Genomic DNA, 8521 nt, shown 5'->3' with positions numbered 1-8521 from the left:
ACGTAATGAAAAAAATGCTGGGGCTTTATTTTTGAAAGGGATTAAAATTGCAACCTAGAATAAAATCCATGGCTATTTCACGCCAAACCCATGATACCCCAAACCCTTCAAACCCAACCCTAGATCCCACGAGCCTTCCCCAACCCACCCTTCTTCCCCAATATGATCAACCCACTCTCTGGCCAACCCACCGATCTTCCCCAAGCTGATGAACCCACGATCCAACGAACCCATCGAACATTGTTGGTTTGCTTCCGCAGCCCAATCAGTGTAAGTGGTGACAATGGCTTGGGGAAGAACGGTGGGTTCGTCAGCTTGGGGAAGACATGATTCGAAGAGTAGGTTTGGCGGAGAGTGGGTTGGTCGGATATGGGAAGGTTCGTGTGATCTAGGGTTTGGGTTCATCGGATTGGTGAAGATCGGCGGTGGAAAAATGGGTTGGGTTCGTTGGATTGTGGTAGGTTTGGGGTATTTGGGCTTAGGGTGTGAACGAAGGTTGGGTTGGTCAGAGATTGGGTTGGTTGGAATGGTGGGTTGGTCGGAGATTGGGGAAGGTTGGGTTCGTGGGTTATAGTGAAACGACAATGGATTTCCCTCATCCGAAAATTATGTTTTTGTAATTTGCCATTTTAATCCCTCATCATTTTTTATTACATGGAATATTGTTTGGCAGATATAGATGTGATTATTTGGCACTTAGGACAGGTGTCAAAATTTTAATGGGTCTTTGTGTCAGTGACGTGAATTTTTGTCAAGTCTTCTAACAGCAGATGGACCAAGGTACCATCTTTGTCTTTATGGAAACTCGAGGTACCTCTTGTGATAAAAATTAAACCTTAGGGGGCAAAAATAAAGTTGTTAAACCCTAGGGGGGGCAAAAAGGTTTTTTATTATCAAAGGGTGGGGGTTCTAAAATATTTTTTAGACTTTTTCTGAATTTTTATTTTGACCCAAAATTTATCTTAATTCTAAACTTGTCCACAAGTTTAACTTTTATAATCAGAATTCACCCCACAACTTTTTTTTTTAATTTTGTTCACACCTGGATTTCATTTATTTCTATCAATGTTCTTATAATCTCTTAAATTTCTCTGAAGTTATTATTGCATCTTATATATACATCGATCTAATCTTTATATTAGGTTAAGATTCCTTAGATTAAAACTAGGGTGCTACACTACATGTGTAGTTGCACTTAGAGATAAATGGTCTTAAAACACTACATGGAAGCTCTTTTGTTTGTAGTTGACTATATAATATGATTTCTCTCCTAGCAGATGATGTTGCTCGTCATGCACATGATAATGATGTGTTTTATAATTATAGTGGCATGATTATGAGGTTTCCAAGAGCACACATATTCACCATGTATTCTCGGTGTTGTGGTGAAAAGGTATGTCGATAGGATTAAGTTGGCTCACTCACACGAGCAACCGCCTCTTGTGCTTAGGTAGCGAGTAGAGATGAGATATTGTGTCATTGGATGCTTATGTAGCATATAAAGTTGGTTGACACATAGATATGTTGCCTTAGCTATAGTTGAGATCTTTATTTTTGATAAGAACGTACATGGATAGCACACAATCCATGTAACTTGTGATTAACCAGATGTGAGACCTTAATTTGGCGCTTGAGGTGGCAACCGAATAGAGGACTGGGTTTAGGTGTTGTGAAAATTTTAATATACTCACAAGTGTACGAATCGTTTACAGTAAAGTGTTGCAAGTCCGAGGTCAATCCCACAAGGAATTGTATTTTTGAAAAACAAATTATATCTAAACTAATTTAATCCTAACCTAGTTCCAAAAGAGGTTTGAATTTTGGTTTTTTGAAAATAAAAGAAAACATAAACTAAATAAAATAAAATAAACCAAAAGATAAAGTACTAAGGGTTTAGAATCCACACTCACCGAATCATAACAATATACTCCATGTTCATCAATATTAATCTGAAGTTCTCACAAATAAAATCATATGTATGTAAACAGTTAATCAAAATCATCACATGTATCCATTCATTGCACAAATCACAAAAGGAATCCAATTTCAATCAAATCATCATATGTATCTGTAAATCACAAAAGATATCTAATTTCAATCAAAACACCAAGTGTATCTGTAGAACAAATCACAAAGGATATCCAATTTTTTAAGCAAATAAAACCACCAATCAATTATGTGAAATTATCTCAAATCATCAAATGTATCCTAGAATCGCAAAAGATATCCAAGAATCATTCCACACATTGAAAATAAGTAAAACAATTGAAATATTAAACCCAATAAAACCGGACAATATAGACTTACATGAAAGTAGGGTTGTACTTCATTAGTGAGGAGTAATCCTCAACCTTAGTTGAGAACTTAGCTCCACATGAGGTGTGTCTCCCAGTACAAATAGAAGTCTGAAGACCCAATCTAGATTGAAAAAGGAGTCTAGCCGCCTTCTGACCGTGCGAGTGCGCTCAATCGCATGGCCAGTGCACTCGATCGCACTCGTGCATGCATTCTTCCTTCTGCGGCTTAGCACTCGTGCATTGATTCTTTGCTGGTGGACGTGGTTGTACTCGAGCGCAACCCAGCTGGAATTGAGCGTATATGCGCTCGAGCGCAGGATGGTGCACTCGATCCTACTTCCGTAAATGACTTTTTTCAGCTTTCTTCCAAACTTTGCATTTTTTCCTTTAAAGACGCAGTTTTCCTTCAACAACCTACAAACACTAAAAACACAAAACTAACACAAAACATTAGATTATGACACAGCTAGAGGATTAACCAATGTAAATTAAGGGGTTCAAATATGCAATATTTTGCACACATCATTAGGCACTTGGGTAGCAACTAGACTAAGATGTGTACGGTGTATTGAGTTTAGACATACACTCTTTTGGAAAGAGAACTCCACAGTAGCATGTATTTCATATTACATGTACTTGTTCGACCAATAGTGGAGGTGAGCGAATCAATCCCCGCTTCCTCACCGTGTGAATCCCAAACATCATTGTTAATGACCTTGTTTATGCCCTTTATGACCTTTGACTATGTCACGAGGTTAAGGTTTTAGTGTCTACTACTTTAGCATGTTGTCTATGACCATGTATAACGTTGCCTAAAGGCAAAGGGAAGAGCTTATTTGGTAACACATTTGTATTGTGTTTATACTCATTGCCAGCAAGTTGTGTTGCTTCTTAGATGTTGAGTGCATCACGTTTTGTGAAGGTTAAGCATTGTTTTGAGATATTGGATTTAAGAGGGACTAGAAATGCTTAATCTGATGTGACCAAATGAATCGAGGCATAATAAGACACTTTTAGGAATGTTGCTATGTTGGTCTTTACAAGATTTGATTTAGTTTTCCCAACTTTTTATGCATGTGTGTTTAAAGGTTGCACAATATATTTGCCAGTGGGAGACGTAGAGAGATGCATGGCTAAGTCATATTTACTATGTGCGAGTGGGAGAAGTAGTAAATGAAGGGCACCCATAGGGGGTGGTAGAGACAGATGTATATGAAGACTGGGGTGGCCTACCCTAGTTTTGGAATTTGTATTAAATATACTACAAAAATTTATTACAATTTGTATTTGAGTCAATAAGAAAGAAGTCCAATGATTTTTTATTTGGCCTACACGGTTGCACCCATAAAAAACACTGCAAAAATTTCAAGTTTGCATTGGGCCTCTCAAGTCTGAATAGAATACCTATATTTTTTTCTTGTTCTCTCATAACAATTGAAATCACCTCTTTTTTCATTATACATTGTTGGCAGTAGCTCTAACATAAGTTGTCCCATACTCTCCTAGGCTTCTTTATACTTCAATTCTTCTCTATCATCAATACTTGATTCCTAGGTATGCTCAATTGATTATTTTGTTTCCCTCTTTTTTCACTGTATGGTGTTGGCAGTAGCTCTGGCATAAGTTGTCCCATACTCTCCTAGGCTTCTTCATACTTCAGTTCTTCTCTATTATTAATACTTGATTCCTAGGAATGCTCAATTGCTTATTTTGTTTCCCTCTTTTTTCACTGTACGGCGTTGGCAGTAGCTCTGGCATAAGTTGTCCCATACTCTCCTAGGCTTCTTCATACTTTAGCTCTTCTCTATCATCAATACTTGATTCCTAGGAATGTACCTTTTTTTTTTTGTTTAACTCAAGTTTGAAACTTTCCCTTGCTTTTTTAACTAAAGTTTGAAACTTTGCCTTGATTCTTTGGATCACGCAATTCATTACAATTGAAACAATATTATAAGTCTGTAATGCGAAAAACAAAAATTATCAAATCTCAAACACATTATTTTAACTTTTAGTGCACCTTATTTAATAAGTGATGTGTACCTTTGATTACCTTTATTCATTGAATAACAAATTTATTCACTAGTGAATTAGTCAAAAGCCATTAATCATGAAATAATGTGGTGATTTAGTTGGGTTAAGTACAAGGTCAATTATAAATTTATTCTTTGTTAATTATTAAATATTATTGTTTTGCTAAATTTTTGTTATTGAGAACACTTTTCATTATGTTGAGTCTTGTGATATTTTAATTATGTTTATTCTAATGACAATGAAAGAAATTATCTAAATTCTAAATTTTGTAAGTATAAATTTGTGTTAATGAATTATAAACTAAGTATAATAAATATGTATTCATGCAATATAAATTAGAGTAGTTATTCAACGTTATTATATTTTATTGTTCCTCATGTGAGTTTGTCCACTACTAACACAATCCGATTTTCTTCTTTTTTACCTAACACCCCAATGTGACTATGTAAATTTATTTGTAGATAATGGGAAAGCCAACTACAATAGTTAACTTTTTCAAAAGAAAAAATGCACAAATTTCATAAGCCAATGTTTGTAATTCATCATCGCCAACCTCTGATCTGAAAATCCTCCTACAAAATCTCAAAAAGTTGATGTAAATGAAATTAATTTAGTTCATTGGAGCATGATTCTAGATTATGTCCCCATATATGGGATTATAATGTTAGTCAACGACATGAAGTTCAACGAGCTTACATTAAAGCGGGTCCACACCAACCTATTCTTTCAAAGTCAAGAAATCTGGACAAGTAGGTCATCTTCGTAGCTTTCAATCTTCATGGTTCAAGTTATTTCCGTCATGGTTTGAATATTCGCCTAATAAAGATATGGCCTTCTGTTTGCCTTGCTTTCTCTTTAGTAAGCCATCTGGAAATCCTTCGCAATGTGTATTCAGTGTCGATGGATTCAAGAATTGGAAGAAAGTTAGGAGTGGAAAGAATTGTGCTTTTCTTATTCATATAGGAAAAGATCCTAATTCACTTCATAGGATTGCTGAGAAGTCATGTGAGGACTTGATGACATCAATCTCCACATATACAAAAGGTTATGGATAATTTTACTTCTGAACAAATTGCAAACAATCAACTGCAGTTGAAGGCCTCAATTGATGTTGTTCGGGTGCTTGCATTTGAAGGTGTTGTTTTTAGAAGTCAGGATGAAAGTGTGGATTCAACCAATCGTGTAAATTTTCTCAAAATATTAGATTTGCTGGTTTCATACAATGAAGATGTTGCTGAAGTGATAGCTAAAGCCGCCAAAAAATCCTCTTACACATCACTAAGGATACACAAGGAAATTTTACACATTTTTTCAACCAAAGTAAATGAGGCAATTCGCAAAGAAATTGGTACTGCAAAGTTTTGCATAATTGTTGATGAAGCTCATGATGAATCAATGAAGGAGCAAATGACTATAGTTTTAAGATTTGTTGACAAAGACGGCTTTGTGCGAGAACGGTTTTTTGGGCTTGTTCATGTCGCTAATACTGCGACATTAACCCTAAAAAAGTAAGATATATTCTGTATTTTCAAATCATAAGCTAGATGTTCAAAATATTCGAGGCTAGGTATACGACGGTGCAAGTAACATGCGAGTTAGGTGGAATAGGTTGCAAGCTTTAATTTCAAATGATTGTCCATATGCTTACTACGTCCATTGTTTCGTACGTCGTTTGCTATTGGCCTTAGTGGCAGCTAGGGGTGTAAATGAGCCAAGCCTGAGCGAGTTTCCCTTGTCCGGGCTCGACTAGTTCAAATTTTACTCGAGCTCAAGCTCAAGGACGAGCCAAAAATTCGAGCTCGAGCTTATAATAAGTTAAGCCAAGCCTAGGCAGCTCGCAAGCGGGCTCTTATGTTTAATTTTTTTTTTATATAAATTTAAACTTCAAGTACTCCTAAATGGCTCAAGAAGCCAGCTTGCGTATGAGCATTTGCCTAGCCTGACTGGCCGAGTATGGAGCTTGAGTCAATACAGTAAGGCACTTGGTTTCGAAGAGAAAGGATATGCATCCTTTTATAGATAAGCAAACTTAAAGATTAGTGTTTTCTTAGCAATGTGGGACAAGTTAACAATGGGACAACGCCCCCTACAAAAAAAAGTATTTTTTCAAATTTTTTCTCTCTCAATCTCCCTCACCAGTCACAGGGCATCTTCCACCCCAGCTCTCATTTCTCACTCTCTCACTCTCGCTCACCAAATTTTTGTTAAAAAAAATTATATACATATATTTGTTATATGTGTGTGTGTGTGTCTATACACACACACACATATAAATTAAAATAAGTTATATAGTATATGTTATTATTGAGTAATATTGACTATATATTTTTATTTGTTACTTAATAAAAAATATACGAGTCGAGCCTTATACGAGCTCACTCACGAGCCTAATCGAGCTGAGTTGAGCTTGCTTCGTTTAATATTCGAGTTAGGATTTGTGTTCATGAAGTGTCTCATTTAATAATCGAGTCGGGCACAAGCCGAGCTTATCCGAGCCAATCCCGAGCTCGCTCGCGAACACCCCTAGTGGTAGCATCAAAAGAAGTTATTTGCATTCATCAATTTCTTACTAAATGGACTTCTATTGTCAATATTATTGGTGCCTCATGCAATCGTAGTGAAGATTTGAGGGTTGCTCAAGCTACTGAAATTGCTCACATGACTAAAAATGATGAGATTGAAAGTGGAAGTGGACTTAATCAAATTGGTACTTTACAATGGGCTAGAGATACTCATTGGAGTTCGCACTTAAGATTAGTTTCTAGCTTGATCTAGGTTTTAAATCCAACAAGTGAGGTTCTTATTAAAATCATTGATAAAGGAACTACTTCTTCCCAATGAGCAGAAACAGACTCAGTTTATCAAAAGATGACTTCATTTAAATTTGTCTTCATTTTGCATTTCATGAAAGAAATTATGCAGATTGCCGATAATTTATGTCGAGAATTGCAATCAACAAGCTGACTTACAATTAAGCATCATTATCGAGTAGACTTTTTTGTGCTACAATTGATTCTCAATTGCAAGAATTGGTCGATTTAGTAAGTATGCAGTGAAGTTTCTTATTCTTAGTTCAGCTCTTGATCCTAGAGTTGCGCACGAATCTTTTAAAATTGATGATGTTTTTCAATTGGTAAACAAGTTTTATCCATAAGACATTACTAATCTTGAAAAAAAAAAAGAGAGGTTAAAATAGAACTTCAGCATTATGAGCATAATATAGTTCACCATTCAAGCTTTCAGAAAGTGTCAAATATTTTAGAATTGTGCCAATGGTTGGTAAGCACCAGAAAATCAAATGTCTACCAACTTGTTTATCAAGTTTTTGTACTTGTACTTACTCTTCTTGTTTCTATCGCAACAATAGAAAGAGTGTTTTCAGTCATGAGTATTGTCAAAACTACGCTTCACAACAAAATTGAAGATGAGTTTCTGACCATTCTTTGATGTTGTACATCGAAAGAGAAATTGCTGCGAAATTTAGTATAAATCAATCATAGATGATTTTTGGGATCTAAGAGAATGTCAGGTTCCATTTTAATAGGTTTTTGAATTGAATGATTGTAATTTTTTAAGAAACAATTATTTTCTGTCTTTTATTTTGCTTATATTTCTTAACACTCAAAAAATAAATAAATACTAATTTTATTTTTGAGGAAAATCCACATACCCCCCCTCAAAGTACCACCCAATTGACAATGTCTCCCCCAAACTTTCAATTATGAAAATGTCCCCCCAAACTATTAAAATTGTCAATGTTTCCCCCAATGACGAAACTACCCTTAGTAAAATAAAAATAAAAAAATACTAGAACTTCTAGAAAAAACCTAAAACTTAAAAAAGAAAAAAAAATCCAAAGGATGGCAAATTAATTTTTTTTTTCAAAAAAAAATTCCGTTTTATAAGAAAAAAATTTTAAAAATTCGATTTTTTTTTTGTTTTTTGTTTTATAACTTTTTAAAATAAAAAGGGAAATTATATATAAACTCCTTAGGTCAACGCGCTTTTATTAAAAACTTCATAGGTGTTTTTTTTTTTAAAATTGACTCCCTAGGTCAATCGAAACTACAATAAATTCCTTACCGTCAAAAATTTTTAACAGTCGTTAGTAGTGCTACTCAAAACTCCTCGTTTTACCTCATTAAAATATTAATTTTTATTAATTTAATTTAAAAAATTAAATCTTTAAAAAA

Source organism: Corylus avellana, chromosome ca7, assembly GCF_901000735.1.
Source record: "Corylus avellana chromosome ca7, CavTom2PMs-1.0".
NCBI lineage: Eukaryota > Viridiplantae > Streptophyta > Magnoliopsida > Fagales > Betulaceae > Corylus > Corylus avellana.
The sequence above is the reverse complement of the archived record's forward strand: the minus strand, read 5'-3'. Positions refer to the sequence as shown.